The 22245-nt window shown below is 37.3% G+C and overlaps 1 protein-coding gene and 1 long non-coding RNA gene across 3 annotated transcripts in view; one reads left to right on the forward strand and one right to left on the reverse strand.

The window, feature by feature from the left end:
• The window catches only part of LOC101882067 (uncharacterized), a 180357-nt gene that overhangs the window by 112928 nt on the left and 45184 nt on the right, over positions 1-22245 (reverse strand). The window lies entirely within an intron of this gene.
• The window catches only part of LOC137487338 (uncharacterized), a 3194-nt gene continuing 24 nt past the window's right edge, over positions 19076-22245 (forward strand). Inside the window, exons 1-5 of the long non-coding RNA XR_015506226.1 lie at positions 19076-19466; positions 19784-19890; positions 20871-20997; positions 21174-21259; positions 21582-22245. The exon at positions 21582-22245 is cut by the window's right edge and continues 24 nt beyond it. This is a non-coding gene — a long non-coding RNA (uncharacterized LOC137487338). The remainder of the gene's footprint in view (positions 19467-19783; positions 19891-20870; positions 20998-21173; positions 21260-21581) is intronic.

The following is a 22245-nucleotide window of genomic DNA, read 5'->3' on the forward strand; positions in this document are numbered from 1 at the left end:
GTTTTTAGCAAAGCATACGCTCAGTGCATCACTTAGCAGTATGAGACATGAATGTGCTCCATCCAGGCTTTTTGCATCTCGTTTGTATACACTATGAACAGCAGCTACGCTAATTATTCTCTTAATTCTCTATTTACACCTAGTGATACTCATCCCGAGGCCCTCAGACTATGCAGCACCACTGATTCGATCCAAGACCAGTGACGAGATGATCCCAAGGTTTCTATATTCCTGGACCAGGCCGTATACTGAGCAGCAGCTGTGGCGGTCATGGAGGAGTGGAGAGCATGAGACTGATTCCTGTGATGCTCCAGGGACAGACGAGTCTTCGCTGAGGTCCAGCATTCTCCAGCCTACGGCGCCTAGACTGCAGCTCTGCACAAGATGTTTGGTTTTTTAATCCTTCACTTTTGCCAATTGGTGAGGTTTTTTCCTCGCCGCTGTCACCACTGGCTTGCATGGTTCGGAATCTGTAGAGCTGCGTATCGATGAATTTGCTCTTCAGTGTTTGGACACTTTTTAAACCACACTGAACTAAGCTAAACAGAACTGAACTTAAACACTGAAACTGGACTGACATTGTTTCAATTTACTATGATCTTCAATGTGAAGCTGCTTTGACAATCTAAATTGTAAAGGTGCTATACAAACAAAGGTGAATTGAATTGAAACAATTGCCTCGACTAGAAAAAAAATAGCTTCAATTACTGAATTGATCTGTTTATCCAGTTTGAAGTCACTATCCATAATAACACCCAGGTTTTTAACATTAGGTTTCACAAAAAGCTTTAACACACCAAGAAATAGACAATCCTGAGTTCCCCAGGATCCAAATAGCATCACTTCTGTCTTTTCTTCACTGCACATTAAAATATTTAGTGCCAACCAAGATTTAATGTCCTTCAGACAGTCCAACAATGGTGTTATGAACCCAGCATCTTTCTATTTTAAAGGCAAAACAAAACAAAGGGAAAAGATAGAAAGATGATAAGAGTAAAGGGGGACCTGTGCCCAGTAGAGCTTTATTGTAGCAACACCCCTGACAGAAACCTAGAAAAGGTGCAAATACACACTGTGATCAAACAAGTTCAGCAGGAGTTTCCCTTAATTAGTTCTACCTGAAATCACACAGTGAATCGTTGGCAAATGATGGCATGGATGCAGGGTATACGGGGCTTCCTGTCTGGCACTGGCCATGGAGTCAGTACTGACTCACCATCGCTCCGAGTGTGAAGATGAGGGGAAGTGAGTGCACTGGTGGCCTGCCTCTCCACGGGGCTAAATCACTGCCCTCTAATTAACAGCAAAGCGGCTCTTTTGGAGGCCCCTGGTGCTTAAACCATTATAGACACCGTCTAACACAACTAACAAGTTTTGCGGTATGGGGGGTAAAAATACAACTCTTTGAGGTCTTGCTTTCTCTGTACTCAGTAAATGCTAATAACTAACAGAGACCTCCAAGGTGAAAACACAGTGCTTTGTGTTTACACTATAGGGATGATTTGACAGTGCGTAAACAAAAATTATGGGAGAACAAAATAATTTAATAATTTGAATTTAATAACAATTTTGAGGTCTTTTGAGGCAAACCTATTGTGTTTGCGATAAAAAAAAAAAGTTTGCAACAAAATAACCTTTAATTAACAGACTTGGCCGATGACCATGAGGATGCTTATTGATGTTGATGATCTCTGGCATTAACAAAGCATGTGCACCCACAGAACTGCCGCTCACTGGATATTTTCTCTTATTTGTTCCATTCTCTGTAAACCTTAGAGATGGTTACGCGTAAAAATCCCAGTAGATCTGCAGTTTCTGAAATACTCAGACCAGCCCGTCTGGCACAAACCATGCCATGTTCAAAGTCACTTAAATCACCTTTCTTCCCCATTCTGATGCTCAGTTTGAATTGCAGCAGATCGTCTTGACTATTGGTGATTCCCAATTTGCTTACTATCCGTCCTAAACAGTATTTGAAAATAGAATTAACATGTTTCAGAACGTAGTATGTTGAAAAGTGTATGCCCAAGGTTCCCCGATGGTTTACTATTCCCGGTAAAATTGTAAAAAAGTGTAAAAGTGTAGAACTGTCCATACTCTAACCACTGATATTGCCCACAGTACAAAGCATGTTGGGCATGAATTTGATTAGAACTACAAACGTGGTTGAAAAATGTAAATAAACTACAAACAAGATGGATGTAAGAGAGGCCTCGGTAAAGATGTTTTTATAACTGTTTATTTATATCTAGCATACTGGAACATATTTAAATCACATTTTCTGTGTTACATTTCATCTGCAACAACAATACTGAACTTATATAAAGACGTGTTTGGATATTAATGTCTAAATGCATAATTATCCAAAGGCCTGAGGTGGTTTCTCTGCATGAAAGACTTGGAATGGCAGATTAACCTCCTGCTGCTTCTCCAATAAGGTAGGAAATTAAATATGATAGTACACACACACACACACACACACACACACACACACACACACACACACACACACACACACACACACACACACACACACACACACACACACACACACACACAATGGTGAGATAATTCTTTAAACAAACATTTTTTCAACTAAAATGAAGATGATACATTAACACTTAATTTACTTTGTAGAAAGTAAAGCTTGAACTTTTAAGTTTACTTTATTTGGAATTTATTGTTTGAGAAAATCTAAATCAAATGAAGTAAAGCATAATCACTTTTTTGTTTATTTTATTCAAACTGCTGCAACTTATTAATCAGAATCAGGTATTCCAGTGGGCTAAGCTAGAATGAGCAAATTTGATTTAATGTTTACATGCTTTTAAGTAAATGTTTAAAGAGAGGCAGCTGAATAAATGATAAATCTTTTAAGAGTGCAGAATTCATGCACTATTCAGTGCAATATAGCTTAGAGACAGAGAGTTAATATAATAAAATCAAATGTCTATTGTATAAACCGTTTAATAATCCTTGTGATAAAGTCTAAATTTTCATCACTGCAATTTCTTGGAACAGAACCTATGACCTTAGCGGCATGTTCTATCGGTTGCGCTACAGAAATATTTTATGTGGAAAATTTTAATACCAATCTCTGTTTCCGTTTACAGATGTTGTGATTTTACTCAGATATCTTCAAGACTATTAAGTGAAATAGATCCGACGAAAATTATTTGGCAGCTTATAAGCCTGACCTATTGGAATTCCAGTGTGGCTTGCAAAATCTACATACGATAACCACAGCCGACCACAGACAGGGCGAAGTCTCTCTGTATTGCAGCAGCGCTTTGATTATATCATTGTAAACAAACCTTGTAAACATGCCTCGTTAAGGAAAAAAATACAAAACAGATCGACAGTTCCACAGTTTCCAGTCTGGAAGGAAAGCGAGCGAGCCAATATCCGCAAGAGCCTCGGTTATGGCTGACATAAGTCATTTGATAGATTACACAGACCATTGAGTAAAGCCTCTACAGACTCTGGTGCCATAAAAGCACATGGTCGCAGACACAACGGCAATGCCCGTGTTTAACAAAGCTTTCCAACTAAGTTGCCCTGAGTTCCTAACATGTGGTATATTTTTGCATTGAGTGTGTCCACCTCAAATCCTCTGCTTTTGACCCAATTTTTGAATCCATTCTTCATTCATGTGAGAGGCCTCTGCCAACTCTGAGCTGGTTTTGGGGTGAAAGTATATCCCACTGAGCTTTACGCATGATTGCCGTCTTGGGAGTGCCACGGAGCGGCATCACTGGAAATGAGATGGGGTCAAAGGCTGCCTATGATGTAGTGTTGATGTAATATGGCTCCCATTATCTTCAACAATGGCCAACAGATGAGGAATATCCTCCCTAACGTCAGAGTCAATTTGGACCGGAGAGAACTAATGCGGCCTTCTAGCCAACTGCACACATTAAAGAATCTAAATTCTGACCGTACTTGAGACAACAGGGTTAGCAATTCAGAACTGAATGCTAGGAAATTTGTAAACATTTGAGATTGACAGTGGTTTTTGCACAAACTCTACTCTAGAGCAGAGATTGCACCACTTTTTGTGCTGTTAACCTTCAATTGCAGTGTCAGATGTGTTCATTGTGGATGACTGCAGTGTTGCGCTTAACAACAGACAACCAATTATGAGCCTCATAATCATATGCTTTGAACAGTTACAAAAGGTCTCTTAAATTGATAATGAGATACCACAAGTATATGTGTGAGACTGGAAATGGTATACCCAGCAAAAAGCACTTAAATAATTTGCCATTCAAATGGTCTGTTTGCTGAGCTAAAGGGCAAAAAGAAAAATATATATTAAGGAGAAATGTTTGGGGAGATGCAGGGATTGTGCACTGTGCAAAGAGAGAAAAAACAGTTGGTGGTCCAACAAATAATTATGCAATGTGCTACAGCTGCTGCCAGAAGTAAACTAATTTTCAAATGTATACAATTTTGTAATTAAATACAAGCTGTCCGATATAGGAACAAAACCTTAAAGTTTAGCGAAAAAAAGCTTCTTGAATAAATGAATGAATGAAACATAAGCAATAGCAACATGTTTAGCATTGTGTTCCACTGTTTTTTGTTTGTTTGTTTGTTTGTTTTTGTGTTTTTTTATCAATGACATATGGGGTCTTGGGTTCTACCAGCCTGATCTCACGAGGAAACCTGAGTATTTTACGTTTTGTCAGTATAGTGGCGAATTCGTCCAAGTTTAGTTGTACAAAAATGTATGATTTTAAAAAGGAGGCATGGCACCCAACCCCGCCCCTAAACTCAACCGTCATTGGGGTATGAGCAAATCGTACTAAATAGTACTAAATTGTATTAAATTGTACTAAATTGTATGAATGAGATTGTAAAAATTCATACGAATTAGCCACTAAATCAAAAAGTTACTAATTGCAGTGAGATTGTATTGGTTCTACTGTACCTTTAATGTCAGTGAACAACTGTCCCAGGAAAAAATGTGCTCAGATGTGTATAATGCAAAGTACAATCTGCACAAATTTAGCTCTAATTCTCTCTCACTGACAAGTTGTGAAATCGCCAGCAAATGGCCAAAATCAGAGGCAAATTGTTGCTTGTTCACAATGCTCAAATGATCAAAGATGCAATCAGAGAGAATCGAAATCATGCTGTGTGAATGTGTTCTGGCTGAAAAATGCACCAGTGATGACCAACAGCCAATGAGAGAGCAGTATACAGTGAGACCCCCATTTTAGAATAAATCTGCTTTACAATAAACAAACAGAAATAAATAAAAAAAACATGTTGTTGCTCTCTCGTTGGCAGTGTTCCAGGCTCTTATAGAAAGCCCATGAACAGCCCATGAGACAAGGCCTACATACCAGCAGACGTCCTCATCAAGGACCAGACAGAAGACATGGCCTTACTCACACATTTCGTCCCACACACAGACATGTCTCAATATGAAGACACACCCTGACCCAGTCTGTCATCTCCACATTCCATCTCAACTGGGTGAAGTCAGAAATCTCAGGGTTATTTAAAAAATACAATGTCTTTATCAATCAAAGAAACTAATGAATCAACATTGTCATGAAAGGCGAGATACTGTATATTATATATATATATATATATATATATATATATATATATATATATATATATATATATATATATATATATATATGCACCGTTAGCAACTGCTGCATATGCTTATTTGGCCACGAGAGACTTCTTCACACACTAAAGCGAGTATGCGACACTCCTTGTGCTTCCTTTTTAAAAGCAAGACCTCCTGGAAAAACGTCTCCTGGAAAACTTCTATCCAAAAGCATAGGTAATGTTCTGGATAGCTCTGAGGAGAAGCAGAACAAACATGTATTTTCATTGGCACACTGCAATCGCATTGTGTGGGGCATGCAACTCCACAGACCTCGGGCGATTGAAGTTTCATCCAGAGAATGATGTCACTGGATAAAATGTGGCATTCTGTATGACTATTAAACAGCTGTATCCCCCACTGCAGAGATCCCAATATTAAGAGCTGATGCTGAGCAAGACAAAACTTATTACAGTACAAGATATTTATGGGTTCAGTTGACTTCATTTACAATTGTGGAACTTGGAATCAAGGCAATGGTCTATCTTAAAGGTCTCAAAGTTGTAAATTATCTGTAAGTGGCTAAAAATAGTGGAATGGTTACTCAGGTGTACAATTAAATCAATGGTGGATCCAAAAATATTCAGTCATTATTTGTTCAGCTTTACTGTGTGTCATTTTCAACGACAATGACTTCATTTCTTCTGTGTTAAGAACATTTCTATCTTCAACAACTTTGAAAATTGAAAGCATTATAGAAGCTTGTGATATATCCAATGAAACTTTCTGCCATTTGTTTCAATGGCAGGCAACTCTGAGAAAACCTTTCAGCCATAAATAAAAAATAATACAGTTATTTCTAATTTAATTTCTATTTTTCTATTTGTTTATTTTAATATATTTAAGTAAAATTTGAAAAGATATTTAATTATTTTTAATACATACATTTTTTTAAATCTGAACACAAATGGGAATCCTCTCTTTTGACAGCAGATATACTGTAATGATCACCAGCGATCTAGGCCTATGCAGATTGCTGGAGAAGTACAGATCAGCCACCACATGAACTACAACTACCATGATGCTCACCAATCAACACCCACTACAGCTGAAAATAATCTGGACACTCGCACACTGCTGAAACTCATAATCAATGAACCTGGACTATAATCACATCTCTCATTTTCAATCGCACTGCTGAGTCTTGTTCACCTGTAACATTAGAAAGTGTTATTTTTGTCTAGCCTTGCAGTGCTTTTTGATCCTTTGTCTTGTTAAATTGCTTATACTTTTGCCACCTGCACTGACCTCTTTGCCTGTGACCACGACTACGCTTTTGGATTACCTAGGCATAGCTGACAGGAAACTGACTTTATGACACAGTGTCAAGATCCCAAGGCGCAAGTGTTTCGAAACACTGTACTGAAGCATGATCCATAACACCTAGGTCACGTGACTAAGATGATTCGAAACACCCAGACCATGTGACTAAAGTGTTTTAAAGCACCAGGTCATGTTACTAGGGTTTCGAGACCTGACAAATCTGCGTTTTACTGACAGGGTTCGAAAAAATGTCTATGTAATGTAGCTTAGTGGACTGTGCGTGTGCACAGAGTAACTGTGCTGCAAATGGCCCGGATTTGAATCACGCCTTGTACAAATACTCTGAAATTATGAGTTGATGTAGTTATTAATGTCACATTTTTATGACCACAGCAAGGCATATTTATTCACACAAATTATTATTAAACAATTTTATTTTTAACAAGCATATTATTAAAACAAACCATGTTACAAGAACAGAGCATTTAAAAAACTTACATCTACAGCTGCATCTCCCTGGATTCGAACTCATTCTCTCTGCATGCTAGTCTGGAACTCTCACGTTTCACTAAAACTATTCCTTTGCTGAAGCAGTTCCAGAGCAATACATAAAAACGACCACAAGGCCAGAGACAGGTTTCAAAGTGTTTTAGAGCTTCGACACATTTGCTTAGACTGTTTCTGTGTTTTATAAAACCTCACTTTGCCCCGCACTTGGATTCCCCCCATGATACTGTTTGCTCCTCTTTTGACCATTGCCTGACTAAGTTGTAAATAAACTGCATTCGGACTCTCAACTCCGTTGTCAGTGTCCCTACTGTTACAGAATACTGAGCAAGGAATGAATAGCTGCGTCCCAAATGGCACACTATGCACTCATGCACTATGTACTTATGCACTTACACACTCAACAGGAAAGTATATGTATGTAGTGTTGTCCCAAATGGCACACTAATGTTTTTTTACTAAGCGGAAATTCAAACCGTTTCCCTGATGACGTTTGACGGTTGCCAAATCATTGAAATAAATGACCAAACTATCAAATAAAACCTGCCGTGAGTATTGCCGCATTCACCATAGGGAGGCGCTATAATCACTCTCGTAGGAGAATTTTGCTTTCACCATCCAAAATAAATAAAGTTATTCAACATGTGCGTCCGATAGCTCCGCCCCTTCCGCTACGTAAGCAAACCTGCGGTCGTTGAGTGCGTGAAGTGTCCATCATTCCACACTTCATTTTAGCGGCTGAATGAGTGCATCATCCGGGTAATTGAAGTGCTCTTATTATTTTTAGTGTTTTCAGTGTGAACGCACTACTTACACTATTTATACTACAAAATGGCGTAGAATAGTGCATAAGTATGCGATTTGGGACGCAGCTAATGTCTCTGTGGTGCTTAAATAGTTCAAGTAATCAGTGAGAATGATCTGCAGCTGTGTGTGTGAAATCAAGGGGTGATCTAGAACTGGTGTGTGAGTGCCAGGTGTGATGGGATGTGTAGTTTGGTAAAGTGGCAGATTTGTAGTTCTCCGGTGATCTGCAACCACTAGATTTCTAGTGATCATAACATATACAGTATAAACCTATGTCAAACTTACAAATTTGTTTGATGCATATTGTAATTCGAAATTATTAGCAAATAAAAACAGAGATGTATCATTTGCTGTGATTGAGTGTTTGTAAATATTCAACACGGTTATTGTGAGCTGCTCACTGGAAACAGGCAGTTCAATATGCTCATTCATTCCCATTTACATACTATTGGTGCTTATCTAGTACCATTTATTTTAGGTCCTGCTTGTATGCCGTATTCCAATTCTAGACCGATTTTTGGTTACAGATAAAAACTAAAAGAGCAAACTCTCATGTCACTCTAAACCTGCATGACTTCCTTTCATCTGCAGGACATTAAAGATGATACAATAGAAGTTAATTGAAACAAAACTGCATGATCACCAACATTCTTCTAAACATATACTGTGCTACACAAAAGAACAAACAAATACAGGTTTGGAACAACATGAGGTTTAAAACAACAGCTGACATAATTTCTAGATGGAAAGTCCCTTCACGTCATAATTTACTGATCGTTTTTGAAACAAGTTGATCAAATCAGTCCAATTCATAAAGAAAGCATTAAGTTCTCTTCAAAACTCTTTTAAGTGCAGTTCATGTGAGGGTGAGTAAATAACGTCAATTTTCATTTTTCAATAAACCTCTTGTTATGTTTCTCATTAATTATTCGCTCTGGATAAAAGCATCTGCCGAATGCATACATGTAAATATTTAAAGACAAATTCAATTCCCAAACAAACTCATGATTAAGAGCAAAGTTTGGCATTTGCTGCAAAAAATTAAAGACTGTACTGTCGTGAGGCACTGATTCGAATCACCAGGCTTTCCATGACTTGCGTTTCAAAATGTTTTAGAGATGTGGTAGAGCTTCGAAGATTTGACTGAAACATCATCCACACGTTCAGGTTGTCCATGAAGCTCAGCAGCCTGTTTTCAATATTGTTGTAGCACACTTGCCAAATTCAGGAACACACCTGAATAAATACACAGCACACTTTCTCCTTCTCACTCCCTCTCCTGAAGTCTACAGTCGCTTCTTCAGTCTTCATTCTTCTAGCTTTCAGGTCTGTTAGGCTTGGCGATTAAAGGAGATCCATCTTACTTCAGGGCATTGTCTGACCAGACAACAGCATATCTGCTTTAAACCAGAGGCCCAGCCTTTTCTAGCATCGTGTACTTTACTGTATGTAACAGCTTCAATGTGTCTCTTCACATTGAATTTGAGCCATTGAGCATGTCAGAGAACATGTCTGGGCTTCCTATTGTCATGATGAACATGGCCGCACATAACAGTTGAAAGCATAACACACCAGACGCACACATTTGCATGGTATTTAAAAGGAAACTAATCAGATGGTTCTCTGTGGCGCGGCAGAAAAATAAAATTTGTCTCCTGAATCGTGGCTGGGCGCCACCGACAGCCGCTGACTTGCGGCGCCGGTGTGTGTACCCTAATAGAAACCTATGTTTAGAAATATAAAATGCATGGCGACCTGCTTTAGTCTTAAAGGTACTTTTTTTTCCACATATGGAATGTGAATGGTCATCATGATTAGGCCTGTTCAGAAAATTTATATTTATTTCAACATTATAATTATCATATTATGATTATGTTATCAGTAACATACATTTATTAAAATTATTAAACAAAATAAAAAAAACAGTTAAACTATAGTTCCACACATTCTTGTTTCTGACTGAGCCACATTCAAAGCTTTTGTAAAGTATGGCGTGTGTCCACCGAAGTGTTTTTGCACATCTGATAATGCCAGTCTTCTTCTAAAAATTCTCAGCTGTGAGCACTTCAAATAATTTAAAAAGTCTTCTGCTGGTGTGTAAAAAAACGTGGCGCTTCCAACACTCAGGTCAGGACGCGTGTCCACAGAAGCATTTTTTGCAATGTAGACACGCAAGTATTGTTCTAAAAACGCTCATCTGTTAGCACTTTTTCAGCTTTTGGAGCTTTTAAAAAAATGCAGAGTACTTACTACTGAGCTTAAAACTCCTCTCTGTGCCTATCTGCACTGTTGGTGTTGTCAAAGCACTGCAATTCCACTGACAAAGAAGCAAAAAAGAACAGGGTTCGCATTTCTGCAGTGAAAAAACCTTAGTGGACACCGAATGCATCTTTGCTTCTAAAAATGCGAATTGCAGTGCTCAGGAATGGGTTTAAAAAAAGCGCAGCACAGCGCAAACTCCATGAGATAAGATATTATGAACGTAATGTGATACTGACAATAATGAATCAATTAAAAACAGGAAAACAATAGGTTATGATAAGCACATGAAGATATATCCTATAACTCATGATATTCTAGACAAAGCCACAATAAGCGCCTCATCCACCATCATATAACAGCAAATAAACATGACAACTTTCTACTGTAAACAGAAGCTTGCAATGATTGCCCCACCTCTTCTGATTGGTCCACTGCTTTCGGACCAGACAGCAATGAGCTGCTCTGTGTGTAAAAGTTGAAGATCTTTCAACCATCTAAAAAACGCGGTGCTCATGGGTGTGACGCTTCAAAAGACATACGGCACGAGAGTAACAATTAAACACGTTTGTCTAACATGCGTTTACGCTGATATACAACACAAAAATTAACTGTTGGAGAGGAAAAACTATTTTTGTGTGAAACCTATCAGTACTAAGCCAAAAAAACAATAAAAGTTTTATTTTCTTTGTTTTCTTTGTTTTGTGAAAGCCTGCTATGCATATGAAATAACTTTCATAAAAACAATAAGTCAAGCATAACTTTATTTTCATGATAGAAAAAAAATAAGGCGCAAAGCCCAATGTACAGCCTTGTTATTTGCAATGATTTGTTTCAGTCCTTTTCAATGGACGTTCCCCAAACTGGAAGTGAAACCCATCATTTGAAAGGCCCTAGTTAAAGGAGTAGTTCATGCAAGAATGAAAATTCTGCCATTATCTACTAACCCATTACTTGTTCCAAACAAATTTAAGTGCTTTATTCTGTTGAACCAAAAGAAGATATTTGAAGAATGTTAGAAATCTGTAACCATTGGCTTCCATGGTATTTGTTTTCAAGTCAATGGTAAGTAAACATTTGCTAAATTTTCATTTTTGATTGAACTATCCCTTTAAGATGGATTTGTTGTGGCAATTCATAAACATAGGAGTTTTAGTAAAGAGTTTGGCATTTTCCTAATGCTTAATTACTCATTGCAAAGCTTTGGTAGTAATAACCCAGCACTTTCACTAGTTGCTACTGAAATTGGTAATGAGAATTTGTTTTCAATCCAAACTACTGAAATCCTGTATCTTAACAAAAAAAGGAAGTCACACTGTATTGTTAACTTTAGAATAACATGATAGTGAGTAAAAGATGCCAATTCCTTTAAAAACAGTCACAAAATACCTCAGTACATCCACAGCTGACTGAAAGAGGAACAAGTGGAAGTGGTTGCCAGTTCTACTTATGTCAACACCGTTTGTAACTAAATGTAGATTCTGTAACCTTTGCAGCTGCACATAGGGGCCTCTCAGTCTGAATGACATAACCCTGTTTGCCTGTAAACCAGGAAAAAGAGAAACAGAATGGTTATGACTCTATTGGTGGCCCTCTCTGCCTTAGAGTGGGGTTTTGGCTGAAACACTAGGCCGTGTTGGAGGGCCAGCGAGTATTAGTGGTTCCACTCAAGTGCTCTGGGAGCCAGTTCGTTCCATATCTCTGTCCTGCTTTCTTGTTCTTTTTCATGCAGACATGCTGTTTTCTGGTGGAAAAGAAATTGAGGTTTTTTTATTTAATTATGACTTTTTTAATACTAAAGCAGCTTGGTCCAGAGTTTTATAATGGAGGTGAGGTACAGCAGGCACTCCCATGTCACACCACCAGACCTCTGTAAAATTTTACAGTATCCCACCATAATTTAATGGAAACATGGTTTAGTGACGCAAGGCTCATGAGAACATTATTTACTAACATGATTGCATTGTGAAGGGAGGTGGTCAAATTTGGATACAAAGATTCTAGCTAGGAGTTTGCATGTTCTATCTGCATTCGCGTGGGTTTTCTCCAGGTGCTCCGGTTTCCCCCACGGTCCAAAGACGGTACAGGTAAATTGGGTAGTCTAAATTCTCCGTAGTGTATGAGTTTGAATGAGTGTGCTGGATAAGTTGGTGGTTCAATCCGCTGTGGCGACCCCAGATTAATGAAGGGACTAAGTTAAAAAAGAAAATGAACGAATGAATGATTCTAGCTAGAGTAACTTGCAGTGGATTTATCGAAATCAATCACGAAATGGTTAAGGTTTTTTTTTTTGGATTGTTTTTTTGCAGAAACAGTGGTCCTTGAATATTTAAAATAAAGCAAAGTAACAACTACTAAAAATAAAAACCACAAAGAATCACAGATAAACTATATTTAACTAACTATATATACTATATATTTTTATTTTTAGAATACATGAGTAAATTAACAGCCAATATTAAGGTGAACTATCACTTTAAGAAAACAACATTTATGCAGCACAGTGATCCAACTCAATTGTAATGGTGCATGTTAGATGTGTTGATACATTAGTGATATTCCTCATGCAAAAACAGGATCATTTTCTTTCTGCAATCAATTTTCTTTGGGAGAAAATTCACATAACCAACATAAAAATTGGAAAGCCTAGATTTTGCGCTCAATTGGTATAGTGGTCACAACTGTTCTTGTAAACTGTCCCCAAAAAGGAACAAAATAGGAACAAACTAACTCCAAGTAAATACTAATTAGTAAAAAGTAGATTTTAATGTTCTGGCTGTGTCAAGTTACGTGTCAAGTCATGTTATGTCAAGCAAGAAGTGTGTGATATTAAACGGTTTGGACAGAACTGTGTGAAGGTATAGTGTGTCCACTGTCATATTAGAGTGATATAAAGACAGTAAGTCTTTTTTTTGTGACGTTAAAATAGGATCCAAATCCCTTCTATTTTGTGGCCCACCGCAATGAGACATAGTAGTGCAGTTTTTCTGCCCATAGATTTGATTGATAGCGCGTTTTAACATGTCTTTGTAGTAACACGTATAATCATATCAACAGCACAGGACGGGCGCAAAACAACTGGGATTAAAAGATCTGTTCAGCTCTCTGTGATCATCAATCATAATCAAATGTGATCAAGAATGAGATTTACAGGTTTAAAATGTTTTTACAACAGTGTATGTTTGTATTGAATGACAGCGATTTTACTGTCTTTATCACCACAGCCGAATGGTGTTAGTACAATTATAAAAGAAGACACTTCAATCTTAGTTTGTGGACAATAATTCGGGTTTATTTTTTACATTAACATAACATATATCCATACAGCAGTGGATATTAACGTGTATCATGTCAAATTTGCCGTGCAAAAACAATGCAAAGTTAAACGCTTCTGTGTGTGTGTGTGTGTGTGTGTGTGTGTGTGTGTGTGTGTGTGTGTGTGTGTGTTTGTGTGTGAACTTTGTTATGACATTGTGTGTGACTCATCATTGAAGAAAGTATTGAATTAACTCCACAACAAATACATAAAATAATCATTGGGAAAGTTCTTTCTGTAGTAACGTTGCGTGAGATCTGCTTCCTTCATGTCTGTCACTGTGCTGTTTATCTGACACGGCCGAGGAGGAGATTGAGGCACACTCTGACAGGAACGTGGGAATGGTAGGTGGGGAGAACCTGCATTAAAGGCACAGGCCACAAAAACAGCTACATTGTGTTCAGAGAAGAAAATTCTGATGTTCTGAACGGTATATTAAATAATCTGAAGGGTGTTTTGAGATGAAACTTTACAGACACATTCTGGAGACACTAAAGGCTTATCTTAAATCTTGAAAAAGAAGTAAAATATGTGCCCTTAAATAAAAAATTACATAATTAATGTTTATTTATAATGTTTACACACTTAAAAAATTACTCTAAAAATGCATTGACAGAAATATATAATCAAAAATAATCCCAAATAACCATAAGACAATAATAAGTCTGAAAACTGCTAAAATATCTTATAAAATATATATTTTTATAAGTATCTAAATTAACTTTAAGCAGCTCACTAACACCACAAACCAACAGAATTAACTGTAAGTTGTCCTTGTTAGTATGAAACTTGCATTGCCTAATACATTTAAAGTGTTATTCTTTTAAGCGACAAAGTTACCATGACTTCATTTAATTTTGATGCCACATGCCATAATAAAATCCCCATCTTAATCATTCTTAACCATGTTCTCTCTTCTTCTCATCTCCACTTTCCTGACTCTTTTCTTAACCCATCTGGCTTTTATAAGAGCCAGACCCCTATGGAAGCATATTAAAGGAACACAACACAAACGGCAGGAGAGGTAAATGGAAGGTAGTGAAGTCTTTTGAACCTCTGTTACATTATAACCCTCCTTAAACACATCCAGCTGGCCAAAGTTCAGCGAAGACATAAAAGGGGCTCTTGCGTGTTACCTCTGAGAATGATAATAGCCAAGTACCTCTAAAACTACTGAGACACTTCACAATCAAAGCAACGACTCCCCACACTTATTACTGGCTGCTAATGGGAAGTCTATATGAAGGAAAGCTCTATGTGAAAGGATGTCCATCTCATAACACGGCCAACAGCCATCGTAAAGGAGAGGAAATTTTCTGTGAAAGCGATTAAACCCAATTAAACCGGGGTCAATTAAATTTCCTAAGTCCGGGATTTGTACTAATTTCACATGACAAGGTCGTCAATGCCATTTTGATGATCGTACACAGGCTACAAACGAAAAGCAGCTTTGCCTTTGGATCATGTCGGCCGCATAAAGCCAAAGTTCAAGACTGCAAATTTAGTATCTGTATCTTTATTTTCACACACTGCAAAACCACAGATCGGTTTGCATTAGCACTGGGAACGTTGAAACCTCTAGTCCTCCACCATATGGTCTGGTTTATGGGGTCTGTTTAGGGAAAAGAAAGATTGAAACCGAAATGCAAGAGATGCATGTTGGTGTGATGATAGACTGTATTGATGGTGCGTATTTGCACATATTGTGTATGCGTGTTTGTATGTCTGTGAATGCAGTTTATGTTTGGGCCATGTGTTTTCTGTGGTTCCAGTGTGGAGCTTCTACCACACACAGTAAATATGAGCTTGTGGCGGGACTGCAGGGTTTCAGGAATGCTCTCATGTGGCCGGGCCACTAACCACCATTGACAAGAGAGTAAGAAGCCTTTCGTCATCCTTGCTGGCCGGTGACATATGAGGGACATGGTGAGGCTCTGCATGGATACTGAGAAGACAAACAGCATTTGTTTTCCACCGTCTCTAATGCAAGATAGACAGCATTTTTTGTAATAATAACACTAATAACAGTGCAATGGATATTACACCAAACCACAAATTATATATATTAGTGAAAATATACATACTCTACATGCATCATTCAAAAGTTTGAAGTTTGTAGGGAAAAATATTAGCTGCATTTACTTGATTTATGGTAATGTTTTATTTATGTTTATGTTCATTTCTGTTTCTGGATTCTGTTGTCATGTATTTTAAAATATGACTTATTTCTGTGATGCAAAGCTGTTTTATTTATTTATTTTTATTTATATATATTTTTTGCATTATTGGTCTAGTCTTCAATGTCAAATGACATTTCAGAAATCAATGAAATATGCCAACCCAGACAGATTCTAAAAACCTCCCGCTATATACATTTCTGGAGAGTGCCAAATATGTGCCAGAAGCTACACTCTTTTGTAGTTTTTGTTTTCGTGAATCCACCAGAGGCCGGTGTATGCATTTTTAGATCACAAATTTCTCTCGTAAGTGTCATTCATGCCTGCTGTTCTTACATAAATCCACCAGAGGCCGCAGTCAACTGACTGACTGACTGACTAGTCGACCGACCCACCCTTCCTCCTTCCCTAAACCTAACCAATAGTGTTGTCAAAAGCACCAACTGACCTGCCCACCCACCCACTTCCCTAAACCCAACCGACAGTTTTAAAAAGCAATCCAGAAAAAGAAAACCCCTCGCCTGATTTTTACCACATTTTCAGATTTTACCAAATTCTTACCATTATTTACTTGTTTATTTTATTTTAAAGCTTTTGTTTTTGTCTTACGTGCTTTCTGAAACCATTCTTCGCTACCATCCATATGGAGGTAAGCAGTCAGCTGCTAGCACAAAAAGGAATGGCGTCAATCCGCCCTGTATCGTTTGTTTAAAAAAAAAAAAAAAAAAAAAAGAGAAAACGAAATGCAGCCATACATATTTTTGTCTAAATTTGTGATTTCCAGAAATGTGTATAGGGCTACATTTTCAGAATAAGCCTATGTTGTAACATGCTGTTTTTCTGAGCAAGCTAAGTTTATAATTATTATTGTTTAAAAAAAAAAAAACATGATATGCCAGTATTTAAAGGTTTTGGGCATTTTAATGGAAACCAATGTGTTTGTTCATCAAACAGGATTTCAATTATAAAAGTAACAATAGAAACAAATAATTTATATTTCAAATAAATGCTGTTCTTTTGAACCTTCTATTAAATATGTTTAACATTGATAATAATTATTTATTATTATTAATAACAGTTAACCCATAATTATAATTTTTAATGACAAATAAATATAATCATTTTATTTTTGACTATAAAGAATGAAGTATTGTTGAACTTTGCATTACAGGAATAAATATAGAGATTTAGCAATGCTTCACATAGTATTAGGAGTTTTTCTTTCAAATTTTGTATCAATCATTCATTCATTTTTCTTTGTTTAGTCTCTATTTCAGAGGTCACCACAGTGGAATGAACTACCAACTATTTCAACTTATGTTTTACACAGCGGATGGCCTTCCAGCTGAAACCCAGTACTGGAAAACCCCTATATACACTCATTCATGCACACACATACACTACGACCAATTTAATTCACCCAATTCACTTACACAGTCTTTGGACCGTGGGGGAAACTGGAGCATACAGAGGAAACCTACACAAACTCGGGGAGACCATGCAAACTCCACACAGAAGTGCCAACTAGCCCAGCTGGGACTAGAACCAGTAACCTTCTTGCTGTGAAGCGACAGTGTTAAGCTAACCACTGAGACACTGTGCCTATTTTGGTTCAGACATTATATTTAGGTTTTAGGGGCTAAAAAAGTCATTAAAACATTTTTTAAATTACACAAATGTCAATCTTTTAACATGTACTGTATCTATAAATCACTTTAAATACATTTATAAACATAAATATTTATGCCCAACCATCTCCTCCTTGAATTACAGATTGATGCTGTCCACATGAAATTTGTGAGTGAAATTAGAGGCACAGTTTTTTTCTGGCTAAAATTGGCTTTCAGTGATTTTGGAACTTAAAAAAAATAAAATGTTTCTTAATTTGGAATCTTTCAGAAGTATTCACAGAGCCGGAGGTGCTTTGTGCAGCCAGGAACAACAGAAGATTTGATAAACTTCCCAACTCTTATCATTAGCTCCTCAAGACGTTCCCAACAATAGCGCTAGCATTAAACCACATTTGTATTTTATATCAAACTCTTTTAAGTCAATACAGCATGAAAAATTTTTGATTGTTCATGATACAACCACTTTAAAAGTAACAAATATTTCCCAGAAATAGGGAATTTCTTTTTAACTAAGGCTGATTAGCTGCTGGTACGAGATGAATGTTTCCATAGCCACAACATCAAGAGATGGATGTGAATGGAAAAAGAGGTGGGAATGAAAGAAAACATAAGAGAGGATTCATAAGCAATGCCAAATACAACGCTTGTAGTGATAAGCTCTCTGTGTGCTTTTTTTTTTTTTTTTGTGAATTCATCAATAATATCTCAGCATCAGGTCTGCCACGAGGAATGAGAATTTGTTCCAGGTTCACCTCTAAAGATAAAACATGTGGACATATTTTAAGCATTCCCTGATACCTCTCTATCAGTAAACCTCAGCATGTCAACTATTGCCGTACATTAGCCAGACATCTTGGAGAATGTAGAATGAACATACTGGGATGGTGTAGTTGACCTTGTATGCCAGAGGTTCTGGGAAATGAATGCAAAAGGTGAGATAAACCCGGCAGCTGTTTGTATGACTGATGCCACACAGTCAGACAGCACTCAGAGAGGAAAAGCAGCTCATTTTTCCCCCTTGAATACAACACTCATGTCATCATATCATCATACTTGTGATCGCTATCAGTGTTTGGGTTAGACCTAGGAAGCCTCGTTTTTCTGTCACGAAAACATGTCAGTTTCTCTCCAGGTTTTCTTCACAATGTTCTGAAAACTGTTGTCACAGTTTCTGTCATTTCAGAACATAATGAAGATCTATCATCTCTGTTTGTTTGATTTGTACTATCTATGTTCTTCTTATAAACCCTTAAATTAAAATTCTGCCATTATTAACTGACCTATATTGTTGAGATTTATGTCCCTTCTATTACATTAAAAAATAAGCTTTTGTCTGAACAGATTTATTAGTAGAGAAAATAAATTTTCTCGATTTTGGATTACAAATATCTCAGTTATCAATCAGTTTTTTTTTTTTTGTTTTTTTTTTTTGGTGTGATTCAATTTCACACTGCCCTTTTTGCAAGTGAATCAGAAATTGTAAACCAAATCACGTGTGTTAAAGTCAGACATTTATTGGACAGAAATGCTTGTGCTCTTGTAGCATTGTGTCTGATTTGCAATCATCAGCTGCGCTGTCTAAAGAACCACCACTGACAAAATCTTGCGGTAACACTTTAAAGTAACTACACAGCAAATTCATCAGAGTTAAATTCTCGGTGTTGAAGCATTTCAGAGTAAAGTGTTGACGTTAAAGAGTTAGATTTTGATAAATGAATATAATAAGAGTTAAAATTGATTTTATTCAGTGCGAAATCAAGGAGTTATGTTTTCTACACTTGGTGGTGTTATTTCCAACATCCGGGAATTCATGCAGCCCCAGTCACTGAAGAATTTTCCAGACGCCATTTTCCATCTGAGGTTTAGAACAGCAACTGGTGAGTCAAACTACCTAAATGTTGGTATTTTACTGACTTTCTTTAAGGAAATACAGTTGTAAACATATTGTTAAGTTAATAACTTTAGAATGGAGTGACAATTTTAAACTTCTGCGGTTCATTTGGTCGTTTGTGTATCTAGCTTAACTGCATTACTATTCACTTCTTTTCAAGAATGTTTTATATATGCTCACGCATACATAGTGCATAAAAACATCAAATGTACATGTTCAACACATTTCTGTCACGCTTAATGCCATTTTATGCGTTGTTACCCATCTGTAAAATAAAATCGTCACTTCTCCTTTAATTCGAAGCAAACTAGCGAGGGAATCCCCGGAGCAGTCTAGCCTACTCTGCCCGGATGCTAACGGCAACACAGGATGGTTTCCATGAGCTCTGGAGAGTTTCTAAAACATATCTGGTGAGTAAATGAACATGCCTACTTGTAAAAGGCTTCCTGACTGAAACATATGATTGTTTGTTATTAGTGTACGTTAATTTGGTTATTTTAAACACCGTGGCCCTTTTAAACTGGTTCATTCGTGGCCGTCCATATACCGTTAACGTTAGTCCATAGACTCGTGTGATAACGTAACAGTTAACGTTACGCTTGAAATATATTAAGTGTTGACAACCATTAAAGTCGGAATGTTAACATTAATGTCTTTAAATGACCGCGTTTGCACTTTATCAGACATTTGACGTTACAGAAGTCTCCCGGAAGTTGCGGGACTAACGTTAACGTTATCCCGCAAATGCACAGAGACTCCCAGATGCCCAAGTAGATGCCCGCAAATGAATGATAATCTCATGGAAATCGCGCGTCTCCCGCCCGGTCATTAAACACTTTGCACACCCCTATCCACCGCATCCCTCCCAGTTCTTCAAGTACGTCGCGCGCAAGTCACCCCCACCGCTCTTTAGGTACGTCGCGCGCGACTCATCCCATTGCTCTTTAGGTACCCATCTCTCCCGCTACCTCCCGCAAATCAACTCTGTATCCCCCGAAAATGACTTTTCCCAACTCGGGATGTCTGACGTTAGTAAGTTAGGCTATTTCTGTAGTCAGGAACATCTTAGTCAAGCTTTTTCTCCCACATGATATTGTGCTTAAAACTATAGGCTAAACTTAGCATGTACTGTACACAACATTTCCTTTTTATTAAAGACAATTTAGTGCGTTGTAAACAGCCACCTGTCTGTAAAATTAATCAACTGATTCATATTTGAGCAGCCTAATGATGATACAGGTTTGAGTTTTAGATTTATTATCAATAATCAACATCTGAATCAAAAGATATCTGAAAAAGTGTGAGGTATAATTTGTGATGTTTATCTCTCTTTTTTATCTGAAGGTTATGCATATGTGTTTGATACTAATGTGTTGTTCTTTTTTAACAGCCACAGTTCTCTATACAATAACACAAGACCCTGTGACGGTGGCTGATTAGAGACGGATGGTGTATTTCCAGACTTGGTGAAATGACCAAGCACACCTTCTTGGTCATATGTGGTGATAATAATGAAGGTATGTTTGATAAAGTTCTGTATTTGTTTCACAATAAGCTAAGAGGGTATTAGAGCATTAGAGAATAACAAATGACATGAATGTGATAAGTTTTGTATTGTGGGTGAACTTTTACTTAAATAATGTATTGCTCTTTGCTTTGCACGTTTCCTCTTCTGCTTATTCTAATATTTTAGATTATATTTGGACCTGAAACATCTGCTAGACTCCAGGAAAGGTGGCGTCAATACTGGACCTGAAAGGGCCTAACAAGTGTAATCTGGTAAAGAAACACGCACGCACAAACACACACACACACACGCGCACACACACATGCACGCACACGCTTACAGAAAACTGTAAGTTTATGAATATTTTTTACACTGTGGCCAATATTTTGGGGACGTCAGCATCACTAAATGATATAAAAGATTTTAAGCTCCTCTAAATTTTGCTCCAAGTGTTGTGTTAAATTCAGGATTCTGGACAGACAGCTGCCTGTTTTTCTAGTTCTAGTCATAGTGATTAACCTAATTGTTTTTGGAGATTCCAACAGTGATGTATGTGTTTTTTTCTACTTTTCCATATCCTGTCACCTCAAACAGCTGGGAGAGTCAAGTTGTGGATCATCATGAAGATTTTCAAAAGATTAGTTTAGATTTCTTGAATGTTTTATTTACTTTAAATGTTCTTTTAAATATATCAAAGAATTTGATTGCAATTTGTTTTCAAACATTTTTCTTAGTCATGCTGGAGTCTTGAAGAGTTCTTAGATGAGCATCACCCTACAGTATATCAGTGCATCAGGAACCACCAGACGAGCGATCAGCAGCTGCTACATCGTCATGGATAAAAAGGTCATCCTGTGGCTGGGAAGCACTTCATTCACAGGACATGCTTGATGAGATTTCCTAGCTCCAGTTTGTTTTCACACAAGTTTACAGCATTTGTACCTTCATTTAAACTGCTGCGTTTGATATGGAGGACCAAGGAAACACCAGAAGTGAAAGATTTGCACGCCAAGTTGTTTAAAATGTAATTTCAGAAGAAAACTATGCATTCAGAAGAAAACTATGAGTGACGATATATTGAACTTTCAAATGGCTCTGATGAAACATCAAGTTTGGACCAAAGGACTGATACAGCCTTTTTGAGCACTGGTCATACATATTTTGTTGATACTATCTGTAATAATAAAATATTTAAAGCATATTTGACATTGTTGCATTTTAAAAACTGAATGAATTGTTGAAGTGGTGAATGTTTTCA

This window comes from Danio rerio, chromosome 13 (assembly GCF_052040795.2).
Source record: "Danio rerio strain M-AB ecotype USA chromosome 13, GRCz13ab, whole genome shotgun sequence".
NCBI classification, from domain to species: Eukaryota; Metazoa; Chordata; class Actinopteri; order Cypriniformes; family Danionidae; genus Danio; species Danio rerio.